General features: G+C 37.4%; 1 pseudogene; it reads right to left on the bottom strand.

Annotated features, from left to right (window-relative positions):
* Nucleotides 1-17,226: 17,226 nt before the first annotated feature.
* LOC137235584 (5.8S ribosomal RNA) lies at nt 17,227-17,411 on the bottom strand (annotated as a pseudogene).
* Nucleotides 17,412-27,263: the final 9,852 nt, after the last annotated feature.

Below are 27,263 nucleotides of genomic sequence, written 5' to 3'. Positions count from 1 at the left end.
ATATTCGCAATTTTTTTTTATATGTACTTATATTTTGAAGAATTTTCCTTGAATTCGTTGTTTTTTCTTGTTGTTTGCATTTTTGGTGTCATTCTGCGCAACAGTTTTGTTAAACCCAAAACAATTATTGAAATACAGTTTTTCTGTTTTTAGTTTTTTGATTAATATCAGACAAGCGTTTTATATATTTATATCGGTACACCGTCAAAGGCTTTTATCGAGGCTATTTATTTTGCATTTGTTGGCCTCTTTGAATTTTAACCTTTTAAATACATATACATACATATTCTTTAAGAATTGTCCATTTTTGAATTTTGCACATATATTTTTTTTTTTGCCCTTTATACACATAAGTATTTTTTATACACTTTTTATATATATATACACACATACGTATATTTCTTTCATACCATTTTTACCATTTGAATTGCGACTGTTTATTTCAAATTTTCTTTAACTCCGATTTAAGAAATAAATAGTTGAAATAACCGTTGAATTAAAAAAAAAAATTTTATGCTGTACAAAAGCGTTTAGGTTTTATTTTTTTAGTGTCCTTTGTCCAACTTTGGAGTTTGTCGTTTTTTTTCATTACGTTTCGGTAGTCAGGTTGCGGACTCCCTGTTAATACCAGTCCCTTAGTTTATGGACAAGTCCAAGGGCCAGGGGCGATTCCAAAGAGGGTTTTAGGACTGTTAGGAAGCAACAGGCGAATTACACGTAGCGTAGCAAGGGGTTTGGAGAACGAGGTGGTAGGGCCCTTATTCAATCAAATCGACACAGGCATCGAATTACCAGCCGATTCCGTCCCAATAGACCTCTTGAATCTTTGCACTGCTAGGGTATTTGGGCAAGCAGAGGTTCCGGTTACTGATAGGGTTGTCATAAACACGTCGGATCGCTCGCTGAATTTTTCGCAGAAATTCGAAAGATTGTTAGATATATCGGACACAGAGGAGGGAGCTGTTGGAGGTGAAGGAATACAAGACACCAGGGCAGGTGCCGCTTGGTCTTGCGGAGACAGGCGCACGCAGGCATCGGTAGAAGAGCGCATCGACCAGCTAGGACGTATGATATCAGCAGAACGCTGATATGAATCATCACATTGGCGAAGTGCGAAAGGTAAGGGAAGATATATCCACTCTTAGCAATCGTGTCGCTCATGTGGAGACATCTATGCGCGCTCCTGCTGCATCAGCTCCTCCACCGAAAATGTCCACGCCAGGACAAGATCGGGATGCCACCAAGAACCAACACAGAACAGCGAACCACACAGATACAGGCAACGGCCACTCCAGCTATTCTGGACGAAAGAAAGTAGATTTAGACAAATGGCACCTTAAGTTCGACGGATCAGCAAAGGGGATGACGGTGAAAAGTTGTGTTTCAAGTTGAAACGAATGCGCGTACAATACCAGTTGTCCTATCAGCAGTTGTTTTCCGATTTCCACTGCCTAGTTTCAGGGCCCGCTCTCAAGTGGTATTGGCAGGTGCTGGAGGATCCCGCCGATGACGAGTCGTTTGACTATTTTGGGTTGAAGAGGGAAATTTTATTTCAATTTAAGTCGGCAGAGTCAGACTACGAGGTAATACGCGAGATCATGGAGCGGAAGCAGCAACCCCAAGAGAGCTTCTACGAATACTATGCTGACGTCCACGACCTAACGTTCCGACTGAGGCAAAGAATCCCGGAGAACGAGCTGGTCAAAATTATTAAGGCCAACCTAAACTCATATCTGGCCAACCTGACGTTCTCGACAAAGACAGAGACATTGGCGGAGTTGAAGGCCGAATGCAAGAGGGCGGAAAAGTTAATTAAGGAAAACAGGTCTAGGGCGAAGCCAGTCAGCGAGTTAGGGACAAACAACGTAGATTTGTCAGAAGGTCAGGAGAGTGAGTTTAGCATAGAAGCGTTCAACAAAGGCAATAGGAATTTAGGAGTTAGTAAAAATATGTCTCGTGCCCCTGTCACACAAAACCATCCTAAACCCAACATCCCAACTAATTTTCCCAGTCCTGTCGCATGTTCGGCGTCCAATGTCCATAGTCAAAATGTTAGTCCTGTCCAAAACCAATTGTTTTGTCCCTCCCCGTTTCACCTTATGTTGTGTTATGCTTGTGGCATGCCGGTGGATTTCTATTTGAAGAACCCGGCAGAAGCAGCAATAGACACAAAGTGCAAGTCGAATTTCCACTTTATGAAATGCTTTGCGTGTGGAGGTGATTCGTCCTTTTGTGTTGTTAAACCAGAGGCGGGAAACCGGGCGTTGGCGGAGATTTCCGGGAGCTCTGCCTCAAACCAGGATCGCCCGGGAAGTTAATTGGAGATAGGCAGATAGAAATTTAAAAAATAGATAGGCAGAACGAGGTAAAGGAAAAAGTAGAGGAAAAGAAGAAAGTTGAGCCAGTTAGAGATACTTTACATGTTAGGAAGTTGATGTATGAGGAAGCAAGGAGAAGAATATTCTGCGAAGAGATCAAGGCTAAAAAGAAGAAGAAAAATTTCGAAAAAATACGAGATGCGGGAAAAACACAAGATTTTCAGGAGGATAAAAAAAAAGATTATTTCGACCATAGTTACTGTGCAGGGTGATAATAGGTTGTTCGCCAAAACGGAGATCGGTGGACGCGAGGTGCTTGCGCTCTTAGATTCCGGGGTCGGGGCTAGCTGTTTGGGGAAAAACGCCCATAAATTACTCGAATGGAAGGAAAGCCTGATTCTGCCGATTCAGGGTCAACATGTGAAGACAGCCAATAGGGGTGAAACCGCGGTTGCTGGTGTAGTGACTCTTCCAGTACTCTTGGACAGTACCACTCGGGAACTGGAATTTCTGATAGTGTCTGGGCTGCAACAAGAGGTCTATCTAGGGATCGATTTCTGGAAAGCCTTCCAGCTTAACGTAGTCAGTAGTGGGCCCCAAATCCAATCAAAGGTTTCGGTCGTATCAGAGCTTACTCCTGCTGATGGTGACTTATTATTCGATGCGTTGCAACATGATTTGAGTCCCGAAGAAACTGTAGCTTTGGATCGTGTAAAAGCACAGTTTCCTTCTTTCGCAATATTTGGGTTGGGTAAGACCGATGTAGAGGAGCACGTCATCGAGGTGACGGATGAGCACCTTCCTGTGAAGCAGCGCCACTACCCTATTTCTCCGGCAATTCAAAAATTAATATTCGCAGAGCTCGACAGGATGTTGGAGATGGGCGTTATTGAAGAGAGCAACAGTTGCTGGAATTCCCCCGTCTCACTCGTCATCAAAGGAACTAAAAATCGCCTATGTTTGGACGCCCCCAAATTAAATGATCGCACCATCAAATGCGCCTACCCACTCCCACATATAGGCGGTATTCTAAGTCGGCTTCAGGATACCAGGTACATATCTGCCATTGATTTAAAAGACGCGTTTTGGCAGATACCTTTACAGCGAAAGTCCACGGAGAAAACTGCTTTCACCGTACCTGGTAGACCTTTGTACCATTTCACAGTAATACCTTTTGGACTGTGCAATGGGCCACAACGAATATGTCGTTTAATGGAAAAGGTCATCCCCGCTTATCTTCGTGAATCTGTGTTTGTTTACCTAGATGATTTACTGGTTTGTTTTGAGAATTTTTCGTCCCATTTAGATATGTTGTCCCGTGTTGCAAAATGTCTTCGTGATGCGAAATTGACGATAAACGTTGAAAAGAGTAAGTTTCGTTTTAAAGAAGTAAGATATCTGGGTTAGTTCGTAGGCGACGGTTGTATCCGTACGGATCTAAATAAGGTGGCACCGATGCGAGACTTCCCCGAACCCCGAACACCGAAGCAACTTAGACGACTCCTAGGGATGACAGGCTGGTACCGCAGATTCATACAAGATTACGCCACAATTGCAGCACCGCTGCACGACTGCCTCACTAAAGGCAAAATAAAATCTTTTAAAATAACAGACGAAGCAATGCAAGCATTTGATTGCTTAAAGCAAAAATTAATATCTGCGCCGGTATTAATACATCCGGATTTTGAAAAGCAATTTTACGAGCAATGTGACGCATCCACGGACGGAGTCGGAGGGATACTCTTCCAACTAGACGAGGACGGAAACGAGCGAACAATTGCCTACGTATCTGCGAAACTAAATAAGGCACAAAGAAATTACAGTATCACGGAACTAGAGTGTTATGCAGCGGTCCTGAGTATAAAGAGGTTCCGGCCCTATATCGAGGGATTTCCCTTTACGATAATAACTGACCATGTGGAGTTTAAAATTACAAGGCTTCAATTTCGACATCCAGCACCGCAAGGGCACCCAAAATATAGTGCCGGATGCTTTATCCAGGGTCGACATGAGTGAAATTTTAGTAAACGACAGAATACTGGACATCGACGTAAACTCACCTTACTTTAAAACGACTGAGTACCACGAACTCATAGACACGGTTACATCGAACAAATACAAATTACCGGAACTGTGCGTATCTGATGGATACGTTTATAGACGGACGCAATTTGACAATGGGGAAGGGCTTCAAGGAGACCATGCCTGGAAATTCTGGGTACCGACTGAACTTCGTTCTGGGTTGGTGGAGGCATTGCACTGCTCGCTTTCTGCAGGTTATGGAGGTATACACAGGAACTTTGTGCGCATCCGTGAAAGATACTACTGGCCAGGACTTGTGGCAGATGTACAAAATTATATTAAAAGTTGCGATACCTGTAAAGGCAACAAAACCCAAAATGCTTTCCACAAACCGTTGATGGGAAAACAACATGTTACTGAACGCCCTCTGCAACGTTTATATATAGATTTTATGGTTCCATACCCACGTACATGTGATGGTAATGATTATGTGTTTGTGTGTCTAGATCACTTTTCGAAATTTGTGTTTTTGAAACCCATGCGTAGGGCAACCTCAGCTGAAGTTGTAACATTTTTAAAACAGTATGTTTTTCATGTGTTTGGTGTACCGGAGTATTTACACTCCGACAATCGTTTTAGAAATGTTTACATAATTTTTAGCAAGATACGGTACGACTCATGTAAGAACAGCGTTCTACTCGCCACAAGGCAACGCGGCAGAAAGGGTCAGCCGACCAATTTTGCAAATAGTTCGGTCATATGTAGGCGAAAACCAGAAAAATTGGGATAAACACATTAGTGATGCGGCCTTTGCATTACGAAGGGTCATCCATTCGGCGATTAACACATCACCGTATTATGTGTTGTTTGGTATGCCCATGGTGCAACATGGTGCATCGTGCGAATTGTATCGAAAATTAGGCGCAGTCAAGGATGTGGACTGCGAGCTAGAGTAAACATAAGCTTCAGGCGATTAGAAATAATATTATGAAAGAGCTGAGGTTAGCCCACGAACGCAGCAAGAAGGTATATAACACTAGAAGTAGGGATGTGACGTTTAAGATTGGAAAAGTGGTATACCGCCGAAATTTTAAACAGAGTTCACAAATCGACAACTATAATTCCAAACTTGCCCCAAAACAAGTAAAATGCATAGTACTTAAAGTAATAGGTAACTCGACGTATGAACTCGGTGATGTTAGTGGAAACAGAATCGGGGTATACCATGCTAAAGATATATTTGTGGCATGATGTTAGTTAATGTTCAATGTTGCATGTTATTTATTACCCACCTTTGTACCTGAAAAACTCGACCTGTAGAAAATTTACATCCACTTTGATTTTTTTGTAATTATTTATTCAATTATTTTAGGTTTTATTGACCTGTTAACGTAAGTATACCGTTTTGACTTGACTTTTATTTGATTATACATTCCCAACTTTACACATTAATCCATTTAGACATTTGCAACTTGACTAATTTTCTTCAATCTGTGATATAGTTTTAGTTCAAACTGTGATATAGGATTAATATGCCCAGCTGTAATACTCTAGGTTAGTTTTTGCTTGAGAACCCAGTGATGTTAGGTTTAGAATTTTGGTAATTTATTTAATATGTTTGTGGTGTAGTAAATATATGTTGTTGTATTATATGTTTTAGTGAAAAGTTAGGTAAGAAGCGAACTAGAAGCCCGGCATTAGGTCGTGGGTCGAGGCTACACGTTTGCCCTAGAATTGTAAACCAACCCAAGGCTGCGTTATGAATTCCTTTACGCACACGCTCCATGATGCAGGCACCATCGGCGGATGCGAGCTTGTAACGACAGCCTTTGTGGATTTCTCTGACGAGAGGCACACAAATTTTTGGGTTTTCACACCCAGCCCTACACAAGCATACCTATTTGTATATGCATGTGCCACTCACGAAAATTTATTCTCAAAAAATATTTTTTATGGTAATACTAAATTTTCGGTTAAAAATTTTTTGGTCGAACTCTTTTTCTTTGAATTCGTAATTTTTAGATAATATCCACTCGGCACTTTCACTATCGTATTTTCGCGATAAAAAGAAAAAAAAAAGAAAAAACAATTTGTTTGTAAATATTTTTGTCATTTTTACTATTCAAAAAGTAGTCCCAATTTGACTTAATTTTGTTTTACGCGATTTTTATTATTTCAGCTAATCAACAATTATAACTCCCGTTTTTTACATCTTCCCTAATCCAAATCTCAAACTTTTAAATTTTATTTGAAAGGAAAATTTACAAAGAATCTTTTATAATTATTATTACAAAGAAATATTAAAAATTCAACAACGGCCTAATGTCTATCTAATCATTTATGCACAAACACACGTATAAACATATCTACAAATGCACGTACGTGTATGCGTTCACTCTCGAAAAATGTTAAAATTCACTATAGGTGTGGGTGGGTGATATTTTACTCTGAGGTGGTAATTTTATAAATGTACGTGGGTTAAGATGTGTGTGCATAAAATTTTTTTCTTTTATGATAAACTCACCTCGCTCAGAACCCCGAGTTGGTACCAAATCGTTGTGCGGAGCTGAAAGTAGAAAACGAAAAAAACAAACAACATATTCAGAACAATGGAATTTTTTTGTTCTGTTACAGGTCTTTGGCCGATTGACCGTGGTCACGGCTAATCGTATGCACAAATGTCTTTTGTTTTTAGTTTCATGTATCGGTTCAAAGCATGTGCACACTTTTATAAAAAAAAAAATAATAAATGTAAGGCGCGATAACCTCCGAAGAGTTCTAAGGCCGAGCTTCTCTTCCAATTTGCCTTGTGCTCCTCTTGATTTTTCCCTATACATTGGCCGGACGGGACCTACATGTTTTATGCCGACTCCGAACGGCATCTGCAAGGCAGATGAGTTTTCACTGAGAGCTTTTCATGGCAGAAATACACTCAGAGCGCTTGCCAGACACTGCCGAGGGTCGACCCCGCTTAGAAAAATGTTCTTCTAATTTAAAAACCGTATTTCTAAAATTTTGATGTTGCTTTGCCCGGGAGTTGTTTAATATGCTCCTCTAGAGTTGAACTTGTAATTATGATGTCATCTATATATGCGAATGCGTTCGGTTCTAATTCGGGGCCGATTAATTGATCTAATGCCCTTTGGCATCACGCGCCATTGAAACAGCCCGCGTTCAGGTACAGTAAACGCCGTATATTGCCTACTTCCTTCCTCCATAGGGATCTGCCAGTAACCGTTTTTCATATCCAGGCTTCTTATGTACTTCGCGTTTCTTAGCCTGTCTAGTATGTGTTGGATCCGCGGTAGTGGGTATGTATCGGGGACTGAGCGTGCGATGAGCTGGCGAAATTCTATACATAACCTCCACTTACCATTCTTCTTCTTTACGAGTACGATCGGTGCACTATGCGGGCTTCGCGATGGCTCGATGCACCCCTTCTCCAATAGCTCGTTTATCTCCATATCAATGGTTTGCTGCATCTTCGGATTCCGTGGAAAGTATCTTTGTTTTATCGGCCGATCATCACGAATGATTATTTTATGCGCCGTGATATTTGAGGTACCAGTCATATTTTCGAAACTAAGAATCTGTTCGTCTAGGAAATCCTTAACTCTTCTAGTGTTTTCAGACGGGCTTTGTTGGTCTGTAGTTAGTCCTTCCATATCGTTTAACTCGGGCTCGCCTGCCTCGGTTATTGTCCTGCACATAACCGTGTATTTGCTTGCCTCTTCTGCTTGTAGCGTTACCGTGTGACCGGCGCAACTTACTGACGCGTTGGCCCTGGCAAGTATGTCCATGCCGATGATAACTTCTTCTATTAGCCCTAGAAGAACAAGTGATTCGCTGTTGTACTTCTCTTTCTCGATCTCTACGTCTGCCACCATTCCTTTATCGTGTTGACTCTACCATCGCCCAATAACACTCGGCTTCGTACCTGTTTCAAAATCACCTTACATAATCTCCTCGAACATGTCTCACCCATAAAACTCCTTGTAGCTCCTGTGTCTACTGTGCTGTGACTTTGCAGCCATTTATCTTTACGTCTGCCAAAATACGCCCTCCTGTTTGCTTCAAAATAGTTAGACCTCCCGACTTTGTATTGCTGGAGACCCCACCCCTCGGGTCTGATCGAGTCTCCGGTCGTTTCCCGATGATGCGCGGCAACAATTTTTTGTGAGAATGTTGTGCTGACCACATTCCCAACAAAAGTCTCGCCGTTCATTGCGGCACGCATAGGCACGATGTCCGTTTTCACCACATCGTCTGCACGCAGTCCTGAGATTCGTATGCGGTTGTCTTGTTGGTGGGTTACTTCGCTGTGTATTGCCATTGCCAATCTTGCTACTTGGCTCTACATCTGTTAATTCTTGTATGAAAAAATGTCGGTCATCTAGACGCCTGGCTGGGAGTGCTCTTGCCAGTACTCTCTGCCATCTCTGCCATTCGTGATATTTTCGAAGTCCTCTGCCAGAATCACCAAGCCTTCGAGCGTCTGAAATTAAGTTCGCTTTATATATAATTGATACTCACTGGGGAAGTTCCGGTATATTATTTGCAGTCTTTGTTCCTCGGTGAGGATCGCGTGTCTCATGAGGTTCTGTAGTTTCAAAACGTAATTCTTGAACAACTACCGTGGCCGTTGTGTTCGCTGGCGTATCTCGTCTTCCAGCCTGTCGAAGTATGATGCGCTCAAGAAGAAGCGTAAAAGTCGTGTTTAAAACTGTTCCATTCGCTCCAGTGACGATTATTTTTCCGCAGCCATACCAGGGATCCGTCCTTGAATAATTCTGGTAGCGCTCGTGGAAGTGAGTTAAGGTCCACTTCATATCCCTCCGCCAGATCTTCTACTCTATCAACGAAACTCAGTGGGTCACCCTTGCCATTGTACGTAATTCCCCATTTTCGTACTCGGTCCATTACGCAGACGGTAGACGGAGGTTGGGTCAGTTGTCCTGCAAACTGATATGATATATTAGGTATCGTAGGTATGCTTACGCTTTCAATGTTGTTTACCGGGTCGCTGGTCGACTTCCGGAAGCGGTTCCGCTGTTGCCTTGACCTTGTTGATTGCTGGTTAATGTTGTTTTGGAATGTTTTGTTTCGTAGCTCGGATTTGGTTAACAAATTGGGCGAACTCTTTCCTCAACTCGTCGATGGTTCCGCTGTTGTTGAATCCAAACTCGACCGCGTACGTCAAAAGATTTTCTTTCTTCAGGTAATAAATCGAATTTACCTTAACCATGTTGTGTTGGTATATGTTCCGATGAAATAAAATATATATCCCCTTATATATAAAGGTCCCTGCTCGGGCGCCAATTGTAACGAGCCCCGTTAGTCGGGTTTATAGTTGGGGTATAACTCAGCGAATGAGTTCGCCTATGCAATAAAAGATGTTAGTTAACATTATAAAATGATGATTTATTTCAGTCAGTAATTAAATCTATATACATACATGTATGTGATTATAATATGGTTAAACACCGAGTGTTTTACACGCTTCGGTAGTATGCCTAGTGAATATACGTAATCGGTCAGCGTTTACACAACTCACCGGATCCCTAGTAAAATACGTAATCGGTGTGCGTTTTACACAACTGACCGGATCCCAAGTAAAATACGTAATCGTCGAGCATTTTACACGACTCGGCGGTATACCTATCATAAACAGCTTAAGTTTGACACCACCAGCTGCTACGTAGTTGATGTTCAACACAGCCCACTATATAGCTCACTCTACGACTTCTAAGCCAAGAGTGCCTTGTTTATGAATTCGCCGCTCCTTTTATACCATTTTTGAGTCGGCTTCCGTTGATTTACAACAAAAGTTCTTAAAACTAAGCTAAGCATCCTTAATGTATATTTGTACGCATGTGTGTTCGCTAACGTTTGATAATTCCATTTCTCCTTGTTCGCTTATACGTAAGTATGTATGTTTGTGCAAAGTTATGTGAGTTCTTACACTCTGCGATAAAAGTTTTCATATCCTATATATAATTTAATATGTTTTAAAATGAGTGTATGATTGTACAAAGTATATTTAATTCAAAATGTATGTACATATATGTATAAGTGATTTCGTTTCATTCCATATATATATAATTTATTATAATTCCGTTTATAATTTTAATATGCAATTGTATTATTTACAATGAAAAATCAAAATTTGTGCAGGCCTCGAAAGCCTGTAATTTTGGGGCCTTCATAAAATGAGTGATCCAGAATTATTTGAATTTGTCACGAAAAATATGATACATGGCCCTTGCGGTCAGAAAAATATGAATTCGCCATGCATGATCAATGAAAAATGTTCAAAACGGTATCCAACTTCGGATACTATTACAGGTACCGACGGATACCCGTTGTACCGACGTCGGCCACTGAAGGATAATGGCCATACAACAACAATTAAAATACGCCATCAAGACGCTGAAGTTGATAATCGTTGGATTGTGCCTTATTCTCCACTATTGTCAAAAGTATTTCAGGCTCACATAAATGTTGAGTACTTTAATTCTGTTAAATCGATTAAATACATTTGCAAATATGTGAATAAAGACAGTGATATGGCTGTTTTTGGAGAAGCTGATGACTAAAGCATTGATGAAATCGCACAATATCAAATGGGGCGCTAAATTAGCACTAATGAAGCTCTTTGGAGAACTTATTCATTTCCAATTCATGAGCGATATGCTGCTGTGGTTCATTTGGCTGTTCATCTTGAAAATGGCCAGCGTGTGTCTTTTACCGATGCAAATGTACAGCAGAGAGCAGCACAACCACCAGCAACTACATTAACTGCACTCTTTCAATAGTGCAAAAGCGATACCTTTGCCAGAACGTTGCTGTATTCAGATGTAACGCATTATTTCACTTGGACTGCAAAGAAATGGCAACGACGTAAACAAGGAACACCTCTTGATGGCCATCTGGGTATTTTTTTTGCAGATACCATGGGAAGATTGTACACAGTTCATCCAAACAATGCAGAATGTTATTATTTGCGATTGTTGTAAGTAAATGTTGTTGGGCCACATTCATTTCAACATTTGCGAAGAGTGAATGGTCATTTATGTATGACGTATTGTAAAGCATGCGAGCAATTAGGTTTGCTTCAAAATGATGCGTATGGGGATTTAACGCTTCACGATGCATCGATTGCTTCTTCTCCACATCAAATACGTCTCTTATATGCCATAATCGTGTCAACATGTTTTCCATCAAATCCTCTTGAATTGTGGAATTAATACAAAGATTTTATGGCAGAATGCGTCATCACACAAGAAACACTGATTTGCTGATTTCATTGGAAATGTATAATGAGGTATTGATAGCGATTGAAGATATGTGCCTTAGGATTGCAAATAAAGGATTAGGGCAATTAGGTTTGTCACCATCCAATCGTTCAATGCATAATTTATTTGATCGGGAATTGCAACGTGAACAACAGTATGATCCGAATGAATTGCAAACATTTGTGAATTTGAATGTTCCTAAATTAAATGACCATCAAAAACATGTCTATGACACCATCATACAAGCGGTACAAAATGAAGTCGGTGGATTATATTTTTGGATGCGCCTGGTGGTACGGGAAAAACATTTGTGATATCACTCATTTTGGCAGCCATTCTATCGCAACGAAAAATTGCATTGGCACTTGCTTCGTCGGGAATCGCTGCTACTCTATTGGATGGTGGACGAACAGTGCACTCTGCATTAAAATTGTCGTTGAATGTGCAGGCATTCTTATATTTATTGATTGATCACTTTAAAATTTAATCGATATTAATTAAAATGTAATTATTTTCAAATTAACAGGTGATTGAACATCCCACGTGCAATATTTCAAGAAATTCTGCGATGGCAAAAGTTTTGCAACAAGCAGCAATTATTCTATTGGATGAATGAACAATGACGCATAAAAAAGCGCTGGAAGCATTACACCGTAGAATGCAAGATCTACGTCAGAATCAAGACATTTTTAGTGGTGCATTAATATTATTGTCAGGGGATTTTCGATAAATATTGCCTGTGGTTCCACGATCAACACCGCCGGATGAGATCAACGCATGTTTAAAGTCTTCTCTTCTGTGGCGACATGTGCAAAAATTAACATTGAAAATAAATATGCGCGTTCAATTCCACAACGACCAATCTGCAGATCGGTTCTCGAAGCAATTGTTAGATATTGGCAATGGAAAAGTTCGAGTCGGTAATACAAATGGATTGATTACATTGCCGAACAATTTCTGTACCAATCTCCAATCAACAGAAGAGTTGAAATTCAAGTGTGTTTCCAAATATTGTTCAAAATTACAAGAATCACAATTGGTTGAGAGAACGCGCAATACTGGCACCAAAAAATTTACACGTCAATGCAATCAATTATCAGATTCAAGAAAAATTGCCAGGTGCAGTGACATCATATAAATCTGTTGATAGCGCAGAATGCAGATGATGCAGTGAATTATCCAATTGAATTTTTGAATTCATTGGAACCACCTGGTATGCCACCGCATTATTTGAATTTAAAGGTTGGCTCATCAACTATTTTACTGCGGAATTTAAATACACCAAAACTGTACAATGGCACAAGATTAGTAGTAAAAAAATTGATGCCGAATTTAATTGAAGCGACAATATTGACCGGAACAGCGAAAAATGAAATTGTACTCATACCACGTATTCCACTGATTCCAACAGATATGCCATTTGAATTTAAGCGTTTGCAATTCCCAGTGCGTCTATCATTTGTCATGTCCATCAATAAGGCACAAGGACAAACGCTTCAAATATGCGGATTAAATTTTGAGGAGCCGTGCTTTTCACATGGATAACTATACGTGGCCTGCTCAAGAGTTGGAACTCCAAATTGTTTGTTTGTGCTCGCTTCCAATGGGCAAACTAAAACTATTGTATATCCAAATGTTTTGGATTGACATTAATAATTTTGAAATACAATGCATTCATTTCATAAAAAAAATTTATAATCTTTCATTTCTTTTTTTGGTTGGTTGCTACGGCGTGCAACGGGGCCCGCTAGTATTATATATATAATGATGAATTTTTCATAATGGATATTCAGGTTCATCGGGCTTAACCTCCTTGTTCGTTTCTTTTCCTCCTCTCATTAATATGCTTAAATTCGGGGGGTAATCCCATATGAGTTGAGGTTTTATAATTTTTTATTGTAGTAAATTATGTATCATACTGCACATGTAACAACAAAAAGCAATATAATATATATTGTGACGAATATTAGCGACACTAAGTGATGCTCCCGTCACTAATCTGATACTAAGTAATTAAAGCCACAACAAAAATAAAGCAAGCTGCAACACTTTTATGTAGGTAAACAAATTAATCATTGTCTGCACATATACGTGCGGGGAACAGAGAGATATACTCACAAGCGCATGTCATCATCAGCCGCTCACACATACACACGCATATGGATACAAATTGCAAATATACGTGTATATAGCTAGTAAACAAGCATCAGGTTCACGAAATTACTAGACCTTAGCAGAAAAGGGTGAACGAGGAAACCGAAGAGTACAAAAGCGGCACAGGCTATGGCATCAAGGATCAGTTGGATTTAAGACGCTATCTAGCGAGCAATAGCAGTATTATCAGTTAAGCAAACTATTAGTTGTGAGTTATAAGTGTTATTGTGAAGCACTTTAATAAAGGCCAGTTTGCATTATTAAATATTGGAGTTATTTATTCAACAATTTAGTGATTCGAACTTTAGCAGGAGATTGCAAATAAGGGGAATTGAAAGTAAATTCGTTACAATATTGTATGTATTGTTTTGCATTACTTTATTGTAAGATACTTTATTTAATTTATATTTTTATGTAAATTTTTTTATATATATATATAAAAACAAATTATTTTTCTTTTAAATCCATTAAGACTTAAAAATCTTTTCTTCCTTGATAAAAATTTTCATTTTTCTACACACACATTAATATTAATATAAATATTATTATAATTTGTTTTATTAAATAAAGGAGCAATTCTAGAATAAAAATTTTTATTTTAAGCTGAACGTTCCCCAATATAAACAAAATTATTATTTATATAATATAATGTGTTTTTGTTTTTTTTTTTGCTTTAAGAAATACTAAGCTTTTATACTCAGTTGAGCAGAGCTCACAGAGTATATTAACTTTGATTGGATAACGGTTGGTTGTACAGCTATAAAGGAATCGAGATAGATATAGACTTCCATATATCAAAATCATCAGTATCGAAAAAAATACTTGATTGAGCCATGTCCGTCCGTGCGTCCGTCCGTCTGTCCGTTAACACGATAACTTGAGTAACTTTTGAGGTATCTTGATGAAATTTGGTATGTAGGTTCCTGGGCACTCATCTCAGATCGCTATTTAAAATGAACGATATCGGACTATAACCACGCCCACTTTTTCGATATCGAAAGGCAGATAAAGCGATGAAACTTGGTAGGTGGGTTGACCTTATGACGCAGAATAGAAAATTAGTAAGATTTTGGACAATGGGCGTGGCACCGCCCACGTTTAAAAGAAGGTAATTTAAAAGTTTTGCAAGCTGTAATTTGGCAGTCGTTGAAGATGTCATGATCAAATTTGGCAGGAACGTTACTACTACTACTATATATGTGCTAAATAAAAATTAGCAAAATCGGATGAAGAACACGCCCACTTTTTTAAAAAAAAAATTTTAAAGTCAAATTTTTCCAAAAAATTTAATATCTTTACAGTATATAAGTAAATTATGTCAATCTTCAACTCCAGTAATGATATTGTGCAACAAAATACAAAAATAAAAGAAAATTTCAAAATGGGCGTGGCTCCGCCCATTTTCATTTAGTTTGTCTAGAATACTTTTAATGCCATAAGTCGAACAAAAATTTACAAATCCTTCTGAAATTTGGTAGGGGCATAGAGTCAATGACGGCAACTGTTTTCTGTGAAAATGGACGAAATCGGTTGAAGCCACGCCCAGTTTTTATATACAGTCCACCGTCTGTCCTTCCGCTCGGCCGTTAACACGATAACTTGAGCAAAAACCGATATATCTTTACTAAACTTAGTCCACATACTTACCTGAATCCACTTTATCTTGGTATAAAAAACAGCCGAAATACGACTATAACCACGCCCAATTTTTCGATATCGAAAATTACGAAAACTGAAAAAAATTCCATAACTCTATACCAAATACGAAAAAAGGGATGAAACATGGTAATTTGATTGGTTTATTGACGCAAAAGTAACTTTAGAAAAAACTTTGTAAAATGGGTGTGACACCTACCATATTAAGTAGAAGAAAATGAAAAAGTTCTGCAGGGCGAAATCAACAGCCCTTGGAATCTTGGCAGGAATACTGTTTGTGGTATTGCATTTATAAATAAATTAGCAGTACCCGACAGAAGATTTTCTGGATCACCTTGGTCCACATTTTGGTCGATATCGCGAAAACGCCTTCACTCGCTTTTAAAACCCTCATTAATATCTTTAATTTGATACCCATATCGTAAAAACACATTATAGAGTCACCCCTGGTCCACCTTTATGACGATATCTCGAAAAGGCGTCCACCTATAGAACTAAGATTCACTCCCTTTTAAAATACTCATTACCACCTTTCATTTGATACCCATATCGTACAAACACATTCTAGAGTGACCCCTGGCCCACCTTAATGGCGATATCTCGAAACATCGTCCACCTATGGAACTAAGGATCACTCCCTTTTAAAATACTCATTAACAACTTTCATTTTATACCCATATCGTACAAACATATTCTAGAGTCACCCCTGGTCCACCTATATGGCGATATCTCGAAAAGGCGTTCACTTATGGAACTAAGGATCACCTTTGGACGTAAGGCCCACTCCCTCTTAAAATGCTCATTAACACCTTTCATTTGACTCCCATATCGTACAAACACATTCTAGAGTCACCCCTGGTCCACCTTTATGGCGATATCTCGAAACGGCGTCCACCTATGGAACTAAGGATCACTCCCTTTTAAAATACTCATTAACAACTTTCATTTTATACCCATATCGTACAAACATATTCTAGAGTCACCCCTGGTCCACCTATATGGCGATATCTCGAAAAGGCGTTCACCTATAGAACTAAAGTCCATTCCCTTTTAAAATACTCATTAACACCTTTCATTTGTTGCCCATATCGTACAAACACATTCTAGAGTCACCCCTGTTCCTCCTTTATGGCGATATCTCGAAAAGGCATTCACCTATAGAACTAAGGCCCATCCCCTTTTAAAATACTCATTAACACCTTTCATTTGATACCGATATCGTACAAGCACATTCTATAGTCACCCCTGGTCCACATTTATGGCTATATCTCGAAAACGCGTTCACATATACAACTAAGGTACACTCCCTTTTAAAATACTCATTAACACCTTTCATTTGATACCTATATCGTACAAGCAAATTCTAGAGTCAGCCCTGGTCCACCTTTATGGCGATATCCCTAAATGGCGTTCATCCATATAACTATAGCCTACTCTCTCTTAAAATACTCTTTAATATCTTCCATTTGATACACATGTCATACAACCAAATTCCAGGGTTACACTAGGTTCATTTTCCAACCTGGTGATTTTCCCTTATTTTGTCTCCATAGCTGTCAACTGAGTATGTAATGTTCGGTTACTCCCGAACTTAGCCTTCCTTACTTGTTTTTTCTTAATTTTGAGGATTTCTTGAAAATATATTTTTATTATATAGATTTTAATTTGACTATTCATATTATGGATTATATATTTATTATACAATCCAATAATATACCATTTGCTTTCAAATCTTTCAATTAAAAATTAAAAGATCAAGCAATTTATTTAGCATAGTCTTACAACCTTTAACCATATCTAGTCCAAGCAGCACTTTAAAATTAATTAAAGTTAAAGTACGTAACAGCATGGACTGCAATATGCGTTCGAAATGTCGATGTTTATGTGTCCTGCAGTTCACACGATGACACACAGTTTGCTGCGTTCTTAATCGACCCATGAGCCAGGTGATCCACCGCTCAGAGTTTTAAATTTTTGTTTTTTAATTTTACGCCAATTTTTTTTTAATTTTCATATTTTTTGAAACATCAATAAATAATCCAATTTTTACCCAAACATTTTTCAGTTGCGTATGTGTTAGTTTACAAAAACAATTTTTACATTGTTAATGCAAACAAATTAACTTATCGTTTATTTATTTTTAAATAAATCGTAAGTACAACCATATAATGTTTATATAGGGTATATACAAAGATATAAAAATTACAAATAATGAAAGAGAACAATAATATATAATGAACTTGTATATATATTTTGTGTCCACGGCCTAGGCAAGGAAACCTCATTTACTTTCATTGGTCGCTTAAAAAACACATTTGTATAAATATATCGACTTTATTATCCCAATATAATAAAGTTCATCTAAAAAGATTTTTGTAGCTTTATCTGTGCTTAATTGTAGTAAGTATTTATTTTATATATTATTATAATATATTTAAGAACATTTTGTTCTTTCCTTCCGTCAATTCCTTTAACTGCATATGCAACAATTTAGTTGCTTTTAATTATGGTTTATTTATATATATTGTGCGCGTCCTAGGCAAGTATTTTACTTACTTTCTTGGGTCGCTTAAAACACATATATATTTTTATCATCCATTTCAAGTTTCATATTTTAGAAGATTTTGTTCTTTCCTTCCGTCAATTCCTTTAACTGCATATGCAACAATTTAGTTACTTTTTATTTTGCTTTATTTAAATATATTGTGCCGCGGCCTAGGTCGCTTAAGAACCATTTAGTTACTTTTTATTATGCTTTATTTAAATATATTGTACCGCGGCCTTGGCAAGTATTTTACTTGCTTTCTTTTGTCGCTTAAAACACATATATATAATGTTATATCATTGTTTTTGAACATTTTGTTCTCTGTAAATAATAATGTGCTTTATTGTAGTATAATTATTATTGTTGTATTTTGTGTGTTTTTCGTTTTTATTTTCGGATTGGAACACAATAATGATCCTTCCGCAGGTTCACCTACGGAACCCTTGTTACGACTTTTACTTCCTCTAAATAATCAAGTTCGGTCAACTTTTGCATATCAACCGTGACACAATGGGCGTCACAGCGATCACGTCAGGAGATCTCACTAAATAATTCAATCGATAGTAGCGACGGGCGGTATGTACAAAGGGCAGGGACGTAATCAATGCGAGTTAATGACTCACACTTACTGGGAATTCCAAGTTCATGTGAACAGTTTCAGTTCACAATCTCAAGCATGAAAGTGGTTCAGCGATTTAACCATGCCGCTCGGTCTCGGAAATACATGTTGATACTTTCATTGTAGCGCGTGTGCAACCCAGGATATCTAAGGGCATCACAGACCTGTTATTGCTCAATCTCGTTACTGCTACACGCAATTTGTCCATTTAGGAAGCTAGTGTCCTTATAATGGGACAAACCAACAGGTATAACTCCACTTATATAAACACATTCAAACATTTGTAAACCAATTGGTAAACTCATGAAAGAAGGCTATAATAAGCTTCAACGTTATAATAGCGAAAGCATGTATTTAATATATTTGAGTCTCTTTCATTATCGGAATTAACCAGACAAATCACTCCACACTAAGAATGGCCATGCACCACCACACATAGATTCGAAAAAGAGCTATCAGTCTGTCTTACACGCTTATGTTCGGACCTGGTAAGTTTTCCCGTGTTGAGTCAAATTAAGCCGCAGGCTGCACTCCTGGTGGTGCCCTTCCGTCAATTCCTTTAAGTTTCAGCTTTGCAACCATACTTCCCCCGGAGCCCAAAAGCTTTGATTTCACGGGAAGCTACTGAGAGATCCATAGTAGTAGCTACACCCAATTGCTAGCTGGCATCGTTTATGGTTAGAACTAGGGTGGTATCTGATCATCTTCGAACCTTTAACTTTCGTTCTTGATTAATGAAAATATCTTTGGCAAATGCTTTCGCTTAAGTTAGTCTTACGGCGGTCCAATCCATTTCACCTCTCGCGTCGTAATACTAATGCCCCCAAACTGCTTCTATTAATCATTAGTTATTGGTCTAAAAACCAATGAAAGTAGAACAGAGGTCTCATTTCATTATCCCATGCACAAAATATTCAGGCATTTGGAGCCTGCTTTAAGCACTCTAATTTGTTCAAAGTAAATGTACCGGCCCACAACAGCACTCAATGAAGAGCACTGAAGCAGGTTTAAATAGGAGGAACATATAAAGAATACACTGTATCCAATATATATAAGAGCTCCATCGGTAATACGCTTACATACATAAGGTAATGCACATACCACAATTATAGTTGTACTACCCGTATGAAGCACAAATTCAACTACGAACGTTTTAACCGCAACAACTTAAATACACGCTATTGGAGCTGGTATTACCGCTGCTGCTGGCACCAGATTTGCCCTCCAGTAGGTCTTTGTTAAAGGATTTGAAGTGTACTCATTCCAATTACAGGGCCTCGGATATAAGTCCTGTATTGTTATTTTTCGTCACTACCTCCCCGAGCTGGGAGTGGGTAATTTACGCGCCTGCTGCCTTCCTTAGATGTGGTAGCCGTTTCTCGGGTCCCTCTCCGGAATCGAACCCTGATTGCCCGTTACCCGTTGCAACCATGGTAGTCCTAGATACTATCATCAAAAGTTGATAGGGCAGACAGTCGTCGGTACAGGACCACACGATCTGCATGTTATCTAGAGTTCAACCAATATAACGATCTATAAAGATTGCTTGGTTTTAGCCTAATAAAAGCACACGTTCCATAAGGTCCGTGTTTATATTGCATGTATTAGCTCTAGAATTACCTCAGTTATCCAAGTAACTGTCAACGATCCATGGAACCATAACTGATATAATGAGCCTTTTGCGGTTTCACTTTTAATTCGTGTGTACTTAGTCTTGCATGGCTTAATCTTTGAGACAAGCATATAACTACTGGCAGGATCAACCAGAATTATCTTTAAAATATATAATAAAACTTATATTTTTTTATGTTTTTTGTGTTTTATGTAAATAATATAATATTACTGCACATGCAACAATTTAAATAATGAAAGTGAACAAATAACGTAAGGAACTTCGTTAATAAATTTTGTGTAAGCTGCCTAGGCAAGGAAAACCTCACTTACGTTCGTTGGTCGCTTAAAACACATTTGTATAAATATATCGACTTTATTGGTCCAATATAATAAAGTTCAGCTAACAAAATTTTAGTTGCTTTATTTGTACTTTATTGTAGTATTTAATTTTACAATTATTTATTAAATTTTCGTTCTCTTGTATATTTATACATTTAATAAGGATATTTATTCATTTTGGTTTTTTAGTAATAAAAATTATTTTTATATACCATTTATTTACTTAAATTAGCGGCCACCGTGGTGTGATGGTAGCGTGCTCCGCCTATCACACCGTATGCCCTGGGTTCAACTCCCGGACAAAGCAACATCAAAATTGTAGAAATAAGGTTTTTCAATTAGAAGAAAATTTTCCTAAGCGGGGTCGCCCCTCGGCAGTGTCTGGAAAGCGCTCCCGAGTGTATTTCTGCCATGAAAAGCTCTCAGCGAAAACTCATCTGCCTTGCAGATGCCGTTCGGAGTCGGCATAAAACATGTAGGTCCCGTCCGGCCAATTTGTAGGGAAAAATCAAGAGGAGCACGTCGCAAATTGGAAGAGAAGCTCGGCCTTAGATCTCTTCGGAGGTTATCGCGCCTTACATTTATTTATTTTTTTTTATTTTATTTACTTTAATTTCCTTTACATGAACCATATATATTTATTATAAAATGTATATTTTTACTATGATATGAAATTAAAAATTTCATCTATATCGAATTTATATTAATAAAATATTTTAAAAAGCATCTGCTTGCTTCTTTTTTTTACATTTGGATGAGTAAAGTTAACATACAAGTTTTTTTAGAAACACATTGAAGTAAAAATTTTCATACATGTTATTTCTTATATGTGCGCGGCCTCTGTGGATGCTAATTTCTTCTTTCAAGTATGTCCGTCCGTCCGCCCGTAAACTCGATAACTTGAATAAATTTTGAGGTATCTTGATAAAATTTGGTATGTAGGTTGACGGGCACTTATCTCAGATCGCTATTTAAAATGAACGAAATCGGACCATAACCACGCCCACTTTTTCGATATTGAAAATTTCGAAAAACCGAAAAGTGCGATAATTCATTACCAAAGACGGCTAAACTGAGAAGGTGGGTTGAACTTGTGACGCAGAATAGAAAATTAGTAAAATTTTGGACAATGGGCGTGGCACCGCCCACTTTTAAAAGAAGGTAATTTCAAAGTTTTGCAAGCTGTAATTTGGCAGTCGTTGAAGATATCGTGATAAAATTTGGCAGGAACGTTACTCCTATTACTGTATGTATGCTAAATAAAAATTAGCAAAATCGGGATACGAACACGCTCACTTTAAAAAAAAAATTGTTAAAGTCAAATTTTAACAAAAAATTGATTATCTTTACAGTATATAAGTAAATTATGTCAACATTCAACTCCAGTAATGATAAGGTACAACAAAATACAAAAATAAAAGAAATTTTCAAAATGGGTGTGGCTCCGCCCTTTTTCATTTAATTTGTCTAGAATACTGTCATAAGTCGAACAAAAATATACCAAGCCTTGTGAAATTTGGTAGGGGCATATGTTCAATGACAGTAACGCTTTTCTGTGAAAATTGGCGAAGTCGGAGTCTATCGTCTGTCCTTCCGCATGGCCGTTAACACGATAACTTGAGTAAAAATCGATATATCTTTACTAAACTTAGTTCACGTACTTATCTGAACTCACATTATCTTCGTATAAAAAATAGCCGAAATCCGACTATGACCACGCCAACTTTTTCGATATCGAAATTACGAAATATTAAAAAAATTCCATAATTCTATACCAAATACGAAAAAAGGGATGAAACATGGTAATTGGATTGGTTTATTGACGCAAAACATAACTTTGGAAAAAATTTTGTAAAATGGGTGTCACACCTACCATATTAAGTAGAAGAAAATGAAAAAGTTCTGCAGGGCGAAATAAAAGTCCTTGGAATCTTGGCAGGAACAGTATAACGGTATTTCATATATAAGTAAATTAGCGGTACCCGACAGATGATGTTCTGGATCATCCTGGTCCACATTTTGGTCGATATCTCGAAAACACCTTCACATATACAACTAAGAGCAACTCCCTTTTAAAAACCTCATTAGTACCTTTAATTTGACACCCATATCGTACAAACAATTTATAGAGTCACCAATAGTCCACCTTTATGGTGATATCTCGAAAAGGCGTCCACCTATAGAACTAAGGCTCACTTACTTTTAATATTCATTAACACCTTTCATTTGATACCCATATAGTACAAACGCATTCTAGAGTCACCCCTGGTCTACCTTTATGCCGATATCCCGAAAAGGCAACCATCTATAGAACTAAGGCCCACTCCCTTTTAAAATACTCATTAACACCTTTCATTTGATACCTATATCGTACAAACAAATTCTAGAATCCCCCCTGGTCCACCTTTATTGCGATACCTCGAAAAGGCGTCCACCTATAGAACTAAGGCCCATTCCCTTTTAAAATACTCATTAACACTTTTCGTTTGATACCCATATTGTTCAAACGTATTCCAGAGTCACCCCTGGTCTACCTTTTTGGCGATATCTCGAAAAGGCGACCACCGATACAACTACCACCACTCCCTTTTAAAACTCTGGAAAACGCCTTCACATATACAACTAGGAGCTACTCCCTTTTAAAACCCTCATTAGTACATTTAATTTGATACCCATATCGTACAAACACGTTATAGAGTCACCAATGGTCCACCTTTATGGCGATATCTCGAAAAGGCGTCCACCTATAGAACTAAAGCCCACTCACTTTTAATAATCATTAACACCTTTCATTTGATACCCATATAGTACAAACGCATTCTAGAGTCACCCCTGGTCTACTTTTATGCCGATATCCCGAAAAGGCGACCACCTATAGAACTAAGGCCCACTCCCTTTTAAAATACTCATTAACACCTTTCATTTGATACCCATATCGTACAAACACATTCTAGAGTCACCCCAGTTCCCACCTTTATGGCGATATCTCGAAAAGGCATCCACCTACAGAACTAAGAATCACTCTCTTTTAAAATACTTATTAACACCTTTCATTTGATACCCATATCGTACAAACACATTCTAGAGTCACTCCTGGTCCACCTTTATGGCGATATCTCGAAAAGGCGTCCACCTATAGAACTAAGGGTCACTCCCTTTTAAAACCCTCATTAGTATCTTTAATTTGATACCCGTATCGTACAAACACGTTATAGAGTCACCCCTGGTGTAGTGTAAACAGCCAACAATTTCAATGCCAAAATGTGTAAACCACTTAATGTGCCACCCTGTAACAAAATGAGTCTAAACTTTAATCAACAGAAAGCAGCTCATTTACTAATTGTTGCTGATAGCGCAATTCCCACGATTTAATACAGATGTGTGTGCACCGCGCGACTAAACCAAATTTGCATTTAAGCAAATTTGCTGATACTGCATTTCCACCAGACGTCACAAATCAACCAAATATGAAGGTACATTTTTGTGTCAATTTGTATGTAGATATATCAGTATGTAAAGTTTAAAGTAAATATGTATGTAAGAATATGTTTAGAATAAGTAAATATGTTTGTAAGGATATGTTTATAATAATTTACTATAAATAAGCTGACAATATTTGAATAAAGGCAATTCGTACTTTAACCCCAAAAACGCACATTTTATATGGCGATCCTGCCTTTGATTCTGCTGGCTGATTATTCAGCTTAAGTTCATAACTTTCAGAGATAATACTGGCTTATTACATCTTAAGCCTTATAAAAAAGCGAATTTACCAAACACAATAGTTTTTCGAAATTTACTCATGAATAAAAGTAAAGGGAACAGTGCGAGCAGCAGTAGACGGAAAGGAAGAAAGTGAAAGGCAAGGCGGAGAACAACCAGCGGCACCAGCAATATCAACATAATAAAGTTTGAATTGGTATACAAAAGGAGTCACAGCAGAGTTGGTGCTAAACACAAATCTACGTCCTTAGCCAGCCAGAAATATCCAATGGTGATGAGGTGCTAAATAATTGGGAAGAAATTATTGGAGTAGGTCAGAGCATAAAAATGGTGGAATAAGCAACATGACTGGCAGCGTAATACACGCATAGGAGAAGTGGAATAACAAAAAAAAAAAAAAAACTATATAATAATTTTGGTAATTATAAATAAATCTAAGGAAAAAGCTTAGGAAACATTTTATTTCTAGTTAAACTACTAAACATTTATTTCTAAAAAAAACATTAAAAAAAAAATTTATAAAGAAAAAATAGAATAGAACTAAGGCAGATTAAATAAAAATGAAAAAAAGGCTTACAACACAAAATACAAAAATGAAAAAAAACATTGCATAGAAATTATTTTAAATAATATTTTGTAAAATTAATTAAACAAATGCAAAATAAATTATACCTAAATATTAAAAGGCTTTAAGATAAGAAATAAGTACAAGTAATTTTAAATTAGAAAGCTGGTTTAGAAATTAGTAAACAGTTAAAATCCTATTTCAAAAATTCTAAAAAGGACTATTAATAAAATAGTAATCTTTTCAAAGGAACAGGAAATTTCTTGCTTTCACAATATCTTGGTGGAAAAAATTGGCAAACGACATTACGATAGCCATAGCTGGTTATGAGATAGGAAAAGAAAACTCAGGAAATTCGGAAAACAAGGTATCAGAGAACCGACTAATTAAATATGAGCCACCAGTTGAAGAAGAAACGAACAACATTCAAAACATCCCCGACGTTTGGTTAGTCATTTTATTTTTCGCATTCATACTATTGATCATTGCAATAGCTATGATGCTCAAAAATTATTTCAAAATTTAATTTAGACAGCTAAAAAGCATTCAAGAGCGTGTTTAAAAACAAAAACCTTATTACCTTACTATTAAAAACTCATTTGCAAACAATAACCCTCAAAATGCTTCAATTAACAGTATATTTTATTGAGACAGCTTTATCAGCACTGTATAAGTTAGCAAACCAAAAATTTGAATAATCTTTTTGGATGCTCATGACATCTTTGCAAAAGTTTTGTTGGACAATTTTTTAAAAATGCATGAACTTAATATTCTTCTAAATAATTACATACCTATTATTAAAAAAAACGAATTTGATATAAATATCACAATTAATGCTTCAAAGAGTACATAGCTAGAAAGGAAAATGTCAGTGGAAGCATGCAAAACTCTAAAAGAAAAAAAAAACCAGCCAATAACACTATTACCAACAGTAATGAAGAAATTAAGAGTCACAAAGAGAACCTTATTATAAATAAAGCGCTTAATAAATAAATAAATTTGCAATTAGACATGTCGCGCTCGTTTTCATCCAAAAGGATAGAAAATTTGTAGCATAATAAATACAAGCAACCAGATTGTTGAGGTAGTTATTGCCTTAGGACAATATTCGACCAGGCTGAAAAATGCCGGCAATCTAGGACTTGTAAAATAAAAACACAGTTGTCCTTAGGGACAAATTTATTGTTAATGAATAGTAATACTCGAGTATGCATATTTAAATAATATAAAATAGATACCCAATTTCTCAAAGATCTAATATTTGTGTTAACCCCAGAAGTTATGCATGTGACAAATCTCGACAAAAATTAAAGAAATTCTTCATAAATATCATGACGATCCCATTTGGGAATGGCAAAACTTTAGGAGTCATTGGGAACCGTGGAATGAGCACATCTTCACCCTCGCTTTTACCGCTGATGGTTGTTGCTTCTATTACATTCGGCATTAATTTCTTAACGCAAAATCTGGTTCTTTTTCACAATTTTGGTGGGTCTAAATAACTGGTGAACCAATTTTCAAAGTTAATATATGCGCAGGCATTTCAGGTGGTTCTAAAGAGTTTAGAAATTCAAATCACAATTTTATCTTCATCTGTAAATGTGTCGATCGATTAATATTTTGCCACTTCACCAGGAATTTGGTTTTGAATGCGATCACATTTTGTTAACATGATCATTTTGGGAGCTAGGATTGCTCGTTCGCATAGCCAAAAAAAACTTGAATTTAAAATTCTTTATTCTGAAATATGAAAAACCTTCGTCTTGATCGAAGGAACCTATAGCCGAAATTTGGTAATGATTGAAGTGTGGGAAATACGTTTCCATAGGGACACACACACACAATTTGATTTTTATAGAAGATGTAGATGGACTGAAGCTATCAAATTTTTTTAACGGCGGCAGATTACTAAACGTCCAAACGGAATAACAGTCAAACTCAAAAATGCAGCCAAACTTTAGTTGTTAAAATAACCTAAGTTTGTACGGCAGCCATAGTTCTGGAAAATACCATTTGTAGGGAAGGTGCCACGCCCCTTTTTTCCCAATCCCACATTTTACTGTAGATGTTAGGACTTAACGTCATATAGCTCCTTACCAATTTTCATTATCCTACCATTACTATATCCAGAGATATGCAGTAAGATATATTCCATTTGTATGGGAGGTGCCACGCCCCCTTTTTCCCAATTCCACATTTTCTTGGTGATGTTAGGGATTGAGCTCATATAACACCTTACTGAATTTCATTGTTCTGGCATATATACCCTCAGAGTTATGCAGTACCAAATATTCCATTTGTATGGGAGGTGCCACACCCCTTTTATATATCGAAATTATTATACTCAGTTGAGTAGTATATTAAGTTTGATTTCATAACGGTTGGTTGTACAGGTATAAAGGAATCGAGATAG

This window comes from Eurosta solidaginis, chromosome X (assembly GCF_040869045.1).
Source record: "Eurosta solidaginis isolate ZX-2024a chromosome X, ASM4086904v1, whole genome shotgun sequence".
NCBI classification, from domain to species: domain Eukaryota; kingdom Metazoa; phylum Arthropoda; class Insecta; order Diptera; family Tephritidae; genus Eurosta; species Eurosta solidaginis.
This window is presented reverse-complemented; position numbering and strand designations above follow the sequence as displayed.